This window comes from Malaclemys terrapin, chromosome 21 (genome assembly GCF_027887155.1).
Source record: "Malaclemys terrapin pileata isolate rMalTer1 chromosome 21, rMalTer1.hap1, whole genome shotgun sequence".
NCBI classification, from domain to species: domain Eukaryota; kingdom Metazoa; phylum Chordata; order Testudines; family Emydidae; genus Malaclemys; species Malaclemys terrapin.
This window is the reverse complement of record NC_071525.1, coordinates 18,372,936-18,388,481: the sequence shown is the minus strand read 5'-3', so window position 1 is coordinate 18,388,481 and position 15,546 is coordinate 18,372,936. Positions and strand designations below refer to the sequence as shown.

General features: G+C 45.2%; 1 protein-coding gene across 7 annotated transcripts in view; it reads left to right on the top strand.

Annotated features, from left to right (window-relative positions):
• The first annotated feature begins 1,580 nt into the window (after positions 1 to 1,580).
• Positions 1,581 to 15,546, top strand: part of LOC128827478 (sialic acid-binding Ig-like lectin 12) — a 28,464-nt gene continuing 14,498 nt past the window's right edge. For 2 of the 7 annotated variants that reach the window (XM_054011378.1, XM_054011373.1), the window contains exon 1: positions 10,034 to 10,078. The gene's annotated coding sequence lies outside the window, so the exon portion shown is untranslated. Of the gene's footprint in view, positions 1,798 to 10,019; positions 10,079 to 15,546 lie in introns of those variants that run through there. The other 5 variants (XM_054011377.1, XM_054011374.1, XM_054011376.1 and 2 more) reach the window with 5 other exon arrangements.

Below are 15,546 nucleotides of genomic sequence, written 5' to 3'. Positions count from 1 at the left end.
GTATTATTACCCTACCACTGGCAATCATGGCTATATCTTGAGATGATCTTTCCTGCTTGGACCCTCTGGCCCATTCAATGCAGCTAGATCTGGGGTTGATTACTCCCCCGAGCTCCTTAAACAGATCTCTGTGGCAAATTGTGTCTCCCTGCTTGGGGCAAACCCAGATATGACTGACTGTGACCATATCTTCAAATTCTATTTCTACTGGCTGGCTTAGAGTTGCTTTTAATCTTCCCCCTCCCACCCTTTCAATCCATATGGTTCTACAGGTGAGGGGGAGATCTTGGTTGGTTATTGATACTGAAGGTCCTGTGTCTATTAACATGTTGCACGGTCGGCCCCCCACTTAGGGTGACCAGACAGCAAATGTGAAAAATTGGGACGGGGTGGGGGGGTAATAGGAGCCTATATAAGAGAAAGACCCAAAAATGGGGACTGTCCCTATAAAATCGGGACATCTGGTCACCCTACCCCCACTCGTGCATTAAGAAACATCCTGGGATCATCTTCGGTTCCAATCATAGAGGCCGTTGATACCTATTTGCTAGCCAGGAGTTTGAGCAACTCCTGGATTTCTTTATCCTTATCTTGTTCTTGGGTACTAGTTGTATCAGTTTTATTTTGCTTGTTTGGCCACTGCCCTTCCTTACCCCCTCCGGTGTGGAAGCAGTCTTCCTGTAAGTGCCCACTCCTTTTACAATTACTGCATATTTTGATTGTATTTTTATTTTTACAGTCATGTGCCAGATGTCCAGGCTTATTGCACGTGAAGCAGGTAGTGGTAGACAGGATACTGGGCTAGATGGACCTTTGGTCTGACCCGGTATGGCCTTTCTTATGTTCTTATGATGTATTCCTGATGTAAGCAGAGTCAGGATGAGCTCTACCCTGACATCTGGTGGTGAATTATGGCGAGGGTGGAAAAGAACTCCAGGGGCTGATCTTGTTTGCATAGGCACACCCACCTGCCTGGCATGAAACAACAGCAACTCAAAGTGGTTACTTTGGCTGGTGTGGGATCCACAGTTTTCTCTGTTATTGGGGCAGGAAGAATAAAGTTTTGTTATTCTGATTCTGTGAATCAAGGCCAGTGGAACTGTTGTATGACAGAAGGACTGAGTGAGTCCTTCACCATTACCTAAGTAGCACTTGCTTGACAAGGGGCATGGGTTACAAAACCCAGTGAAGGGGGGGGGGGGGGGGGGGGGAGACAGGTATTTGCACATGATGGTATGGGCCTGGTTTGAAACACCAATTGCACTACCTTCTCTTTCCACTGTTGAATGTCAGAGCTAACTTTAAAAAGCAACAGAGGGTACTGTGGCACCTTTGAGACTAACAGAAGTATTGGGAGCATAAGCTTTTGTGGGTAAGAACCTCACTTTTTCAGATGCTAACTTTGATTCTATTAGGAATCTAGTTACAGGCTGCTGAGCTGAATTCATTTTGGGCCAATGGTGCAGTGGGGCTCCCCTACTATGAGCTAGAATTGCTAAGAGCTGAAGTCACAAAATAGCTAAAGTTGTTAAGAGCTGAGATCACTGAGGCTGTGTTAACTAGTGGGGGAGCCTGAAGCTATATTGCTAAGCGGCTGGTGGAGCAGCTAGCAGAGTGGAGCCTCGTGGGGACGGTTGGAGCTGAGTGGCTCACAGGTCGGTGAGCTGAGCGGAGCAGCTGCCAGAGCAGTTCGTGGACGGCAGGAGCAGCTCATGGGGCAGCTGGTGGAGTGGAGCGGCTCGTGGTGAAGGCTGTGGCGGAACCCCACGGAGAGGCAGCTGGTCAGCCTCGGATCACGTAAGGTGCCCCTTAACACCCTGCGTGCCCCCCCCCCCACTTGAATTCTGGGGCTGCACTGACCAGGGACAGAGGCTTTGGGGGGTTGTTGGACTTTTGGGACTTTGGTGATTCTTGGGTTGCTGGTTTCAAGAACCAAAGGGAAAGGACACAGCCCAATTTGCTGGGGTGGGGTATTTTGCTCATGGTTTGTGTTATGAATCCTGTTTGTGATGTTTTTCCAATTTAATGCTGATGTCGTTTACCTCATGTTATTAAACATTTTCTGTTACACTCAGACTCCGTGCTTGTGAGAGGGGAAGTATTGCCTCTTAGAGGCGCCCAGGGGGTGGTATGTAATTGTCCCAGGTCACTGGGTGGGGGCTCGAGCCGGTTTTGCATTGTGTTATTGAAACGGAACCCCTAGATACAGAACCCGGCCCTTGTTGCTGCCAACTTAGATGGGCAGAAGGGTTACACTTCAAATCCCTTCCTTGTTTCTGTCCTGAGTCCCCTTACTGGTTCACCCTCCGCATTAACATTTCTGAATCTCCTTAACTGTGTTTTGATTGGAGCCATATGCTGTACTTGCTCCCTGGGGCAATTCATCATTGTGGTGCTCCTTTATTATCTCTGTGGGTGCTGAAATTTGGCCTATCATGTGAAGAAATGTGTGGAGGGGGTTTTGATTCCTCCCCTTTGCATTGTGCTGCTGAGTTTTCCCACAGATAGTTAATCGGTGGAGCAGTTCGCTGACAAATGCCAGGAGTGTGCTCTCCCCCTCCCAATCTGGAGGTGTGTCCCAGGCATGGTGAATGTGATTCTCTTGCTTTGGGATCTTTTCCAATTTCCTGACAATTACATATTTTGGAGCACAGGCTCTCATCTTTCAGAGCCTGGTTTTCAAATCTTAAAGTTACATTTTCTCTTTCTTTTATGTTGAGAATATCCAATAAAACTATTACGGCTTTGTCTGTTTTGTCACTTTTCTGATTATTCCACTAAGTAACCAGATCTGCCTCTGGTCCGGCTTCAGAGTAGTTTGCTTTTTTAGCTGCTGCCTGTGGAGTTTTGGTGTATTTATACTCTAAGTACTCTCGAGGACTGATTATCTCTTCTTCTTTTGATGCCATGGGTTTTTAATCACCCTGGCTGCAGACCATGTTGGGAACTTACATCTTCCCCCCCAAATGCCGTAGTCTCAATCTCCACAGCCTGTCAGCCTTGATGAGGATTTACTTTCCCCCCTTCTTTATGCTATGGTCTCGATCTCCATAGCCTTGACAGTTTTATGAGGACGTCTCCCCCCTTTTTAAAATACCATGCAGTCTTAAGTTACACACAATTGCTGGCCTTATTTGTTGGAGACTTTGTGCTATTCGTGCAGTATGATACCCTCTAGAGCAGTGGCTCTCCAATTGTGGATCAGGACCTCATTGGTTACAACCCCGTTTTAATGGGGTCACCCAGGCTGGCTTAGACTTGCTGTAAACTGGGACCAAAGCCCAAGCCTCACTGCCCGGGGCTCTGGTGGGCTCAGACTTCAATCCCCCCTCCTAGGGTTGTGTAGTAATGTTTGTTGTCAGAAGGGGGTTATGGTGCAATGATGTTTGAGAACCCCTGCGAGAACAGAGCAGACCAGGTGATGCTAGTTACTGATCCCTGCAAGACAATGCAGTTTCCACAAAGCCAGTTATTAGCCTGAAAGCAAGTGTTCAGTCTTTGAGAAATGCTGAATTGATTGTGTTTGTCTTTGTGTTACAGTCGCACCTACTATGTGCTTGGATTGGTCCAAATGCAGCAGAATCCTTGGTTTCTAGACATGTCTGAGAATCATAGAAACTGTAAACTTGCAAATAGGAATAAAACTCACTTTTTATTTCCATATGTTTTTCAAATTAGGAAGATCAATTGTGATCAGGAATCAAGAGATACTCCACTGGAAATGCAGGATTGTAATTAGCACATGCCAAAATAAATCGATACCTGTGCTAGGCCATGATGCTTTTAAAAACAACTTATAAACCCCTTGCTGGCTTGCAATGATTCATCCTCTGTTAAATTTCCAAATGTTGTCTCTTGGGCTTGAAGAATTGGCCCACTTAGTGGCATTCCTTTCAGCCTTTCCTGAGCAAACCACATGTGCATGGCTTTGTTTATTGTGGGTTTTGCTGAATAACGCACATGTTTTCGCTTAAGCCCCATGGCAGAATCGATATTTTGTACAAAGCCATTCAGTTTAGATTCATTTTTTATCCATTGTCGGAGAATAGATTCAGCAATCCCAATATATTTTGAAACTTTGGCTTGGGTTTCTCTGCCATTTACTCAATCTACTGCAGCTAACTTTTCTTCTACAGTATAGGAACACTGATGCTTGCCCTATGCCCTCTAGCGTGACAATGACTAAGCATGCATGATATCTCTTTACGAATATTGGTAAAGACGTACAACACATTTTCGTTCCACACTTCCTATTAATTTCTATGTCAGTGAGTTAGTGAGCAAATCTGTAGTGCTACATAGCAAGTTCCTGTACCGCATGTTAATAGGTAGCACTGGGTGGCATGGCGCTACTGCGTATTAAGTGGATTCGCGCGTAAACAGGTTGCGTGTAAACGGTTCTGAACTCTACATACACACACATATATATGTATATATATATAGAGAGAGAGAACAAATAGACAGTGTGCACACACATTGACAATTATTTTAGGATATATTTTATATAATGATGCTAATTATGTTTTATTTCTTGTATTAAACCTGTTACACCAGATCTGGGTTGTTATACAGACTCCCAGGCCCTGGGCTCTCTTGGCTCCGTATGGTCCCTGGGAGTACCCCCGTTCAGTGTGACAGCCCTTCTCGGGGTCACACGTACTCTGGGGGTTAAGTCCTGGGCTCCAGTGCCTCCTGAAACCACACCTCCCCAAGCCTTCAGCCTGCCTGTCTCTCACCATCAGCCCCCTCAGGGAGTCCTCTTCCTATGGTTGCCCACAGCCTTGACCCTGAGAGGGAGCAAGACCCCCCGATCTCTACCCTGCAGTGACTCTCAGCCAGCATAACACAGGAGGTTTATTGAACATCTGAACCCAGCACAGGCAGTTCTCAGGGCCCTCGGGATGCCTGGAATCCCTGAAAATTCCAGTCACACACTCCTCAAACTCCTGGGTGGCTCGCCAGACTGTAGCCTGAATTGGGGTGTGTTAGTAATGTTGATTTAATTGTAGACAATTTCTGGGTTGAATATAATAGTCTATTCCTTCTTGTTGGTATATTGTGTTGCTTGTTCTCAGGCAATTGAGCACAACTGGGTCATCTTGTTTCCTGGGGTTGCAATAGTTCAGTCCCAAATTCAGGATTTTGGCTCAGTCCTACCCTTAGAGCAACAATAAGTGTGTAATAAGTCAGAAATATCAATGTCAATGTCTTGGTTGCAATCTGCTGGGCTCTAGTTGTCACAATTTCATCTGATGTTGTTTACTTAAGTCCCGAGGAGGAAGTTGCTCCTATGACCTGGACGATGGATACAGCTTTAACTGGTAGCATGGTAAATTTTGTCTTTATTACGCTTTCCTCCTGTTATTCTAATCTTATATACTGCTGAACTGAGTTTATCAATGATTTGGAAAGGTCTGATCCATCGGTTACATAACCCACGTTTTGGTGACTTATATGATAAAAACATTACCTGGTCTCTTACCTCCCAAGTATTCTCTTTCTGGTTTTAGTCAAAGTAAGCCTTTGCCTTACGTCTGGATTTTCCGAGTTTGGCAGCTACCTGCAAGTGAATTTGATTTAAATGTTTTTGCAGATTCTGCATGTAGGTATCCATTTTTATTCCCTCTAATTGAGTTCCACTAGTGTGCCAAATTAAATGTTCTGGTAATCGTATTGTTCGGCCTGTCATCACTTCAAAAGGCGTTTTATCAGTAGATGCAGCCGGTGTTACCCTCAATGCCATTAAAATTACAGGCATGACGGTGTCCCAGTTACGTCCATTGGCAGCAACCAGTTTCCTCAACATCACTTTTGTAGTCTGGTTTGTTTGTTCCACCATCCCAAACGACTGTGGTCTGTACGGGATATGTGGTCTCTGTGGGACTCCCATTAATTTAAGACAGTCCCTAAAGAACTGTCCCATGAAATGTGATCCCTGGTCAGATTCTACCTTTGAAGGGATCCCCTAGTGAGAGAAGACTTCCTTTACTAGGATCCTGGCAGTGGCTTTAAGAGGAAATGCCTCTACCCACTTTGAGAAAGGATCAACAAACACCAATAGATATTGGTTACCTCTTTGAGTCCTTGGCAAAGGACCTACAAAGTCAATCTGCAAAGCCATCCAAGGACCTTCATACACCTGGGATTTTAGTGGTGCATTTCTTTTGCATGGAGTTGGATTAGCTTGGGCACATGCCAGGCAATTCTCACAATATTGTTGCACATCCATCCTAAGAAGTGGCCACCGTCCTACAAGATGCAAGATGTTGGACGGTTTTGTCCACTCCCTGGTGTCCTCCTGTAGGAGTGTCATGGACCATGTACATCATTTCCCTCCGTAGGTGAGCTGGAATTACCCACACAGGGAAAGGACCTCCTGTATACATGAGAACTCCATCTACTACCTGTAACTGCTGCTAATGTCTTTTGTACAAAGGGTCTATTGTTAATGACCCTTCTTTTCCTGTTTTGGAAAGCTCTAGGATTACTCTCACTATGTCCTTATCCAATTTCTGCATATCTTTTAAATCTGGTATATCGGGTTTTACCAGTTTAGTTGCAGCTAAACGCCATTTAGGACTAGGGGTAGAAACAAAATACTCCCGATCTTTTCCTTTCCAAAATTCCCCTGATCGGGCTCCTTCTCAGGCGAATTTATCAGCCTTCCCATTTTCTATAGCATAAGGATCTAATTTCCAGTGAACTTTCACTTTTTTTACTTTAATTGGCCGCCCTGGAACAGTAATTATTACTGCTAACCAATCAATGTATTTCATCAGCGATACATACCTAATAGGTATGCCATCAGAAGATGTAAACCCATTTGTTTCCCAACATGGTAGAAACTCTGTGAGAATAAAGCTGGAGAATTTTTATATCCCTGGGGTAAACGTGTCCAAGAATATTGCACTCCCTGGAAACTAAATGAAAAACAGTCCTGTGAAATGTGAGTCAATGGCAATGTCCAAAAGCTGTTACTGATGTCTAATACAGTAAACCAGCCTCTGGGTCAAAGGATTTGGTCAGATCTGGCATTTTGGCCACTGTGGGGGCACAAGTGGGTGTGACCTGATTCAGGTGTCTAATCAATTGTGAGACGCAAAGAACCATCTGGTTTCTTTACAGGCCAAATAGGGGAATTAGCAGCGGAAGTACATCTACATAGTACTCCCTATGTCAGGAAAGACTTGATCGTCTTTTCTATGTACGGATTTGCTTGTTTTGGGTAAGGATACTGTTTTGGGGCTGAAATCTCTCCTCCTTCCACAAGAATAGTGACTGCCATGCATCCACAATCATGTTTGTGTTTAGCAGAGGCATCTGCATGCTTGTAAAGTAACGCCTGTAACTCAGGTTGGTCTCCATGATTAGCCACTCTTTTGTTCAAATCATACCCTTCAGGTTCAGAGTCCTCCACTGGAGATACCACGCCACACTCAGGTATGTCTACTAGAGAGTCATCCTTTGCACCATGCCGACCTATTTTAGAGCCTCTCTGTGCATATGACTTGGCCAGTAAGGCTAATGCCTTTTTTAAAGAAGTATCATTAGTTATGTGCATATTAACCATTTCCCGTAACTGGGGAAGAGAGTTATTAACCAGCAAACTAATGTATGGTGGCTTATCTGTTTCCTCTTTCATATGACTCTGCTAGGCTGCACTTAACCACAGATGAAACTGATGTGGAGTATCTTTAGTTTTCTGCTTTAGGTTAGACAGAATTGCCACTCCAGCTTGCCCTGGACGCCGATGATGTTCCATTAGGGCTACTGTTTCATTAAAAGTGTTTTCTTCAATTCGATACTCAGGTGGCAAAGTACTCCACAATGCTCCATTCACTATGAGTTGCAAGATTTTAACCCAATCTTCCCTTGCTGTCTCTTGCACACGTTGTGCATTGTGACAGACCCAGAGCAGTGGGGTACAGGAGTCTGGTAGAGGGCAAATATACTGGTCACTGGATGAGTAGATTTCTGTTCCCTGAGTGACCAGAGCAGGGGCTGCACTAGAGTAATCAGGAACATGCTAGAACCAGTTAAGGCAGGCAGGCTAATTAGGACACCTGCAGCCAATTAAGAAGAAGCTGCTAGAATCAATTAAGGCAGGCTAATCAGGGCACCTGAGTTTTAAAAGGAGCTCACTTCAGTTTGTGGTGCGAGTGTGAGGAGCTGGGAGCAAGAGGCACAAGGAGCTGAGAGTGAGGCCTTGGCTATTCTGGTGCTGTACAGGGCTGCAACTTGCTGTGCTCAGGGGTGTGAAAACGCCTCCCCTGAGCGCAGCGAGTGCAACGCTGGAAAGTGCCAATGTAATCAGCACCTGCAGCGCTGCAGGCTCGCTCGAGGCGCTGCAAGCTACTCCCCTCGGAGAGGTGGAGCACATACAGCGCTGCGAGAGCTCTCTCGCAGCGCTGGCGGCGCGACTACACTCACGCTTCACAGCGCTGTTGCGGCAGCACTGTGAATTCCCAAGTGTAGCCAAGGCCTGAGAGGGTGTTCTGCTGGAGGACTGAGGAGGACAAGCGTTATCAGACACCAGGAGGAAGGTCCTGTGGTGAGAATAAGGAAGGGGTTTGGAGGAGGCCATGGGGAAGTAGCCCAGAGAGTTGTAGCTGTCATGCAGCTGTTACAGGAGGCACTATAGACAGCTGCAGTTCACAGGGCCCTGGGCTGGAACCCGGAGTAGAGGACAGGCCCGAGTTCCCCCCAAACCTCCCAGTTGACCTGGATTGTGGGTTCTTCCAGAGGGGAAGGTCTCTGGGCTGTTCCCCATCCCACATGGTGAATCTCTGAGGCAAGAAAATCCACCAATAAGCACAGGACCCACCAAGATAGAGGAGGAACTTTGTCACAGCGTGCATTGCAACTGAAGAATTCTCCATCATTCCTACTTGCTTAGCTACTAGGTCCAAGGTCTTAATATCTGTAACAACTGCTACAGGACAATCAGAATTAGAATCTGAAGCTCCTTCTTCTAGATCAGGATCTGGGCTTCCATCTGAGCTTGAATCTATAATTTCTATTTCTCAACTCTTTCTACCTAAATTTACATCTTCCTCATCTGAGCCATCAGAACTTTCCACTGGACATAATCCTGGATATGTAGGATCATTTTCCATAAAACCTCTAAGTCTTACACTCAGGGCATCTCCACACTGACGCAGGACATCTCTTAGTCTGCTAAGGTCGGGTGTAGTAGGGCTTTCTACCGGTACACCAGGGGATACCAGCATATACCAAGGGGGTGTAGAGGACCCATGAAATTCTTGGGGTCTAGGCAATGTTGATTGCCCAAATGACAATAAATGTCCACCCAAAGGGAATGGATCTTCTACTCTATATGGTGCTAATGTAATATTGGGTGGAGGAGCAGGAATTCTATTCCTTGGTGTCATGGCTCTTTCTGTTGTAACTTAGAAATTACTGCTTTCAGAGTAGCAGCCGCGTTAGTCTGTATCCGCAAAAAGAACAGGAGTACTTGTGGCACCTTAGAGACTAACAAATTTATTAGAGCATAAGCTTTCGTGGACTACAGCCCACTGCATCCGAAGAAGTGGGCTGTAGTCCACGAAAGCTTATGCTCTAATAAATTTGTTAGTCTCTAAGGTGCCACAAGTACTCCTGTTCTTCTTTTTACCAACTCTAAGAGGCTAATTAAGTAAGAGAAAGAGAAAAAGAAGTAAGAGAAAAAAACTTTTGTAGTGATAATTAAGATAGCCCATTACAGACAGTTGGACAAGAGGTGTGAGAATACTTAACATGGGGAAATAGATTCAATGTTTGTAATGCACTAGCTACTTGTGTCACTTGTGCCATTGCATCTTCTAATCCCAGAACAATGACAGTTTCTAAAGGCACTGCCTCTTCTCTATCAGGGGCTGGTACTAACAGAGGACAGGATTTTTCCTCCCCCTTTGCTTTGCTCATCTTCTCTTTTGCATTACTAGCTGCTTTTTCTATGACCCTCATCTCCGCCTCCTGTGGTGCCACCTCAGGGCTTCCTTTTCCTATCTGCAGACTGCCGGTGGCTTCTGCACTGCCAACTTCCTTCGGACTCTCCTCTCCAACTGCGCTTCTAAAGGTACTGTTCCAGCCTGAGCTAATTCTCTTGCCTTACGTCTCGTTGTTGGCCTTGTAGGTTTTTCTACCTCTGTCAGTTCCACCGTACTGTACCTTTATCCTCCTCTACCACAGCTTCTCCCCTCTCTAATTCTTTAATCTTTTCCAACATGCGACCACGGTCTACTCCATGGGCCACCAGCATCTGCTGAGCTTCCCCGAGTAACTCTATTTTTTTTCCAATTTCTTTCCCAGTGAACTACAAGCCACGAGCAGGCATTCAACAGCTATTCCCTTTACCAATTTAGCTCTTTTCTTTGTTTGCTCTTTTTCTTCATCAAATCCCTCACTTACAAAACCCCCTGGGTTACCATGCTCAGAAGTCATCTCACTAGTCCTCAGCTGTTCTAATCCTCCTTCACGTTCCTGAATATATTTCCTGGCAAAGTTTTCTAAAGCCAGACTGCGGGCAACTCCAACAGACCCTACTCTTGCCCTTGCTTCACTCTTAACACGAAATAGAGAACTTGTTTCAATTTTACAACTTTACTAGCTTATTCAATAAACTAGAATAAATACTCTGTTGCTTTTCTCTGAAACTGAAGGCGTCCCTTCACCGGAACAACAGGAAATAACACCCCATCCGGTTTTTTACACTTTGTTCAATAAATCCCAAGTAAATCAAATAGAGGGATGGGGGTACGTTCCTTCCCTTCCCTCAATGGATTGTAGTAAATCGAGAGGTCTTTTCCCTGTTGGGACCTGCCAAATACTGTGGAATACTGAGCAGACGGATCAGAGGTGCAGTCCGGGAGAGTTAAGGGGACTGAGATAAGGTATCTTTGAACTGTTCAAATTCTGACTTATTGCGGCCTTTCTAGCAGCGATTAATACCTTGCTGTGTCAACTCCCCCACCACCACTAGTGTGGGTCATCGGATCCAATGCCACTGCTAATATCTTATCACTACCATTCGTTATAACTTCAACCTTTACAAAACCCCTTAAACGCACGGATCACTTTAAATAATATCACTTTAGTCAAAAACTCTATTACTTTCTCCTGCAGTATTGTATTTAAAAAAACCTTAAAATTAAACTTCTAATTCAAAACCACAAATACTTCTAAGTCAAACCACAAAAATGGGAATACTGGGACTGCTGCCAAGCCGCAGTGACAGGAAATTAGGTTTCTGTTATTCTTGAGAGAGAGGGCGAGGCACACAGTTTGTAAGTCTCTGTAATTTTAACCATTTACTTATGCCTCAGGTGAGATTTCTTAAGGGTCTAAGGATGCCTGGAATCCCTGAAAATTCCTGTCACACACTCCTCAAATCTCCTGCCTGGCTTGCCAGCCTGTAGCCTGATTTGGGGTGTGTTAGTAATGTTGATTTAATTTATTAACTTAATTTAATTTTATTCCATTTTAATTAATTAGTAATATTAATAATATTGTGCATATTAATTAGTATGGGTTTAGGCTCGCCAGTTTGTTTGATCAGAAGATGAAAGTTCGTCCTGAATCAGGCTTCACAGAGTTTATAAAAGGACCTTCGGGGGTATGACAGGAAGCTCACACTGAGACAGATATAGTCATAAAGGCCTTTTATTAAAATCAATGAAATAGTAAGTGAATGGTAAAACAGTCAGAATTACAGAGTTACAATTGTATTACTGTTATTCAAGAGTGTGACAGGGTAGTAGCTCACTGCTGTGTCGCCCCCTCCTGGTCGTCTCGGGGAATTGGCTCGAACCAGTAGGGCGCCCCTTCGGGTGGCGTCCCGCCTGTCGTTCCACCTGCGTTGGGTGCGCGGACTTGCGTCGCCCTCAAGGTACGGGGTCCTCTTCCGGAGCACTGTCCTCCGACAGTGTCCCTTTGTCCACTCACACCCCCTTCCGGGGAGGGGGGGTTAAACAACAGTCCCACACCCTCGAGTCCGATCCTCACAGTCCAGGACCTGGTGTGGTTCTGACCGGCCACTCCCTGCGGCCGTGCGCAGGGTAGCACAGCAAACAAAGGGGGAAAAAGGGGGGGGGGACTCAGGCCTGCCCACTACTCTGAGTCCCGGTCCAGAGGCCCTCGAGCGACAGTCTCACTGTCTTCCTTCTCCTTACTCCCCTGACTATCCCTCTGGACCGCTTCCCCAACATCCCTTCGGTACACTAGGTCTCCTCCTCCCAGGTCTGCCGCCTAGCAGGCTATGGAGTAGGGCCTTCTCCCAGTCTCTCAGGCTGGCCTGCACTGCACTGTCCGTGGTGCTGGCCTCCCAGCTCTGGAGACAGACCTTCCCCTCTGAAGGCCTGGGACAGACTGACTGCTCCTGCTCTGGGCAGCCTTTTATATGGCTGAGGCGGGCCCTGATTGGCTGGCCCCAATCTGCCTTCTGATTGGCCCTCTGTAAGCCCTTCCCTGATTGGTTGGGCGGCTGCGCAGGCGCCTAGGCCTGCTGCAGTCCACCCTCTCTGGGTGTGGGGCAATCGCCCCACCACAAAGAGATACATATGAAAATACAATATTATGTATTATACAATATACATATAATACAATATTATGTGCTGTGTCGGAGAATAACAGAGTTCTCACTTTTTGTTTGGATACAGCAAGTCAGATACTTTATTTTCTCTAACAATTCCGTAGAGGGAGAGAGCTAAACAGGTCTCTCTACAGGTAAACAGTTACAGCAAACCTTTATACCTTTTGTTACAGACAATAATAAGCAACAGCTGCATTTTGTTTATACATAGGCCATCTTGATATCTTATTTTTCTCACTTGTTTTGACTCTAGTGTACATACAATATTTTCTACACATTATCTATACAAGGTTGCAACAACTTCTCACACAGTTCTTTCCCACTCGCCTCACACAATCCTCGCTTCTACAAATCTCGCGTTATTAGGGTTACAATTAGCCTGACTCTTGCTAATGAACTCTCATGCATTGCAATCCCCTTCCTGTCATTTCTTTCTCTGCTTCCACAGCTGCAAACGTTGGTTAATACTTACAGTCTGTTTTAATAACCTGGTGTTGGAAGATATAGACGCGTGCAGAGGAAACTAATGTGAAAAGCTTTTAAAGCTGTTTACTCTCTAACTTAATTCAATAAGCCTTAAACTGAAATAAAGCGTAGGAAATCCAAGCTTAGCCTAGTCCCCTTAAAGTTTGAAAAGAAATAAAATATGGCCTATTAATAGTTAATAGCCATCGTAGATGGGGAGCATCGATTCGTTGTTGAAGATGGAGACATTGAAGAGTAGATAGGTGGATAGATTGCATCTAAAATGGCGAGATGAATCTCCTTTTTATAGGGCAAATGCTGGAAATCCTTCCTCTTATGCCCAAATTTCATCCTCCCCCCACAGAAATGTTAGGGTACATTTACCCCAAGGGCTAGTATGTATTTGCGTATGGATGACAGGTATGTATGCACTTGTGGTGTACTTGTTAAGTCTGTGGGTACAACTTTGAAAAATCCCCTTTGCCATCCTTCATTGTCTATCGGTTTAGGTAAAGGTCTCTAGACATTTGCGTGGGTGTTTTATCTATTTGGGTAACAAATATAGGTCATCTTTACTTTTCTGGGTAAACGGTCCCAAAATATGCTAACTTTGGCTTAGCTTAATATACAGGCTTTTGGCCTGTAGGTCTCTTGCCTATTTTTAATATAAATCTATAAACCTATTACACCAAATACTAAAATTCATAAGAAAAGATCTATCTATGCAAGCAAGCAGATTAATCCTTAGGGTTACAGAGCCTAGCAACCCTCAGCAGCGTCCAGCTGGGTCTGACCCTGTCCAGGTAGCTCAGGCCCCTCTTTGTCCCCAGTCCAGAAGTGACCTCCTTCCAGCCGAGCTCCCCCACCAGCGCCGCCTCTACCCTTTGTCTTTGTTCCTGGGCAAACAGGTCACCTGAGTCCCCTCTCTTCTGTGCTTTGTTCCCCGACTGGCCAGAACCGGCTGCCTTCCTGGGACCTCTCTCCTCTGGCCTTTGTTCTCCCACGGGCCTGAACCGGCTGACTCCCAAGATGGGCTGGGTCTCCGGCTCACCGGTTGCTAAGTTCTACAGTGTCCAGGCAATGTCCAGAGTCCAGGCTGTTAGACGAGATCACACCTGGCCCTCTGCAAACACAACTCCCCTCTCCCACCACCTCGTTTCACATGCATCACACAGGGAAACTGAGGCACAGACAGTATTCATGCAAATCACTAACAAAATCCCCCACTTCGTCACAGGCTGTTTTTAAAATAAAAGTTTAGTTTTTATGAATCACACAATTTTTTGGATTTTAGAAAGATTTCACAGAGATCTTGGCCTTTTAAAACTAATTATCACAAAAAATATCCCACACTTTTCAATTCCTGCCCCATGTTTTAAAATATTTTCAGGACACAGAAAAAAAAGACATTTGAATTATTAAGATAGATAGATCTATAGACAGACAGATGATGACTGGTAATGATCTTGACCTGGTGGTTCCAAGGTTTCCCAGTGAATAACGTTTTTCCGAACATCTCAACCTGGTAATTCACAAGACCTAGGAAAAACACATGAGTCATATACTGAGCTCAATACAATAGATTCATAGATTCTACGACAGGAAGTGACCTTGAGAGGTCATCGAGTCCAGTCCCCTGGCCTCATGGCAGGACCAAATACTGTCTAGACCATCCCGGATAGACATTTATCTAACCTACTCTTAAATATCTGCAGAGATGGAGATTCCACAACCTCCCTAGGCAGTTTATTCCAGTGTTTAACAAACCTGACAGTTAGGAACTTTTTCCTAATGTCCAACCTAGACCTCCCTTGCTGCAGTTTAAGCCCATTGCTTCTTGTTCTATCCTTAGAGGTTAAGGTGAACAAGTTTTCTCCCTCCTCCTTATGACACCCTTTTAGATACCTGAAAACTGCTATCATGTCCCCTCTCAGTCTTCTCTTTTCCAAACTAAACAAACCCAATTCTTTCAGCCTTCCTTCATAGGTCATGTTCTCAAGACTTTTAATCATTCTTGTTGCTCTTCTTTGGACCCTTTCCAATTTCTCCACATCTTTTTTAAAATGCGGCGCCCAGAACTGGACACAATACTCCAGCTGAGGCCTAACCAGAGCAGAGTAGAGCGGAAGAATGACTTCTCGTGTCTTGCTCACAACACACCTGTTAATGCATCCCAGAATCATGTTTGCTTTTTTTGCAACAGCATCACACTGTTGACTCATATTTAGCTTGTGGTCCACTATAACCCCTAGATCCCTTTCTGCCGTACTCCTTCCTAGACAGTCTCTTCCCATTCTGTATGTGTGAAACTGATTGTTCCTTCTTAAATGGAGCACTTGCATTTGTAATGCACAAATATCCCTTGCTCAGCTCTGAGATGTGGACACCTCTGGGGTAGGGTGAGGGGGCTGTTTATACAGGGACCCCTCGGCAAGCGCTGAGATGCAGTGACCTCTGGGGTGGGGCATGGAGGCTGTTTATATAAGGATCTG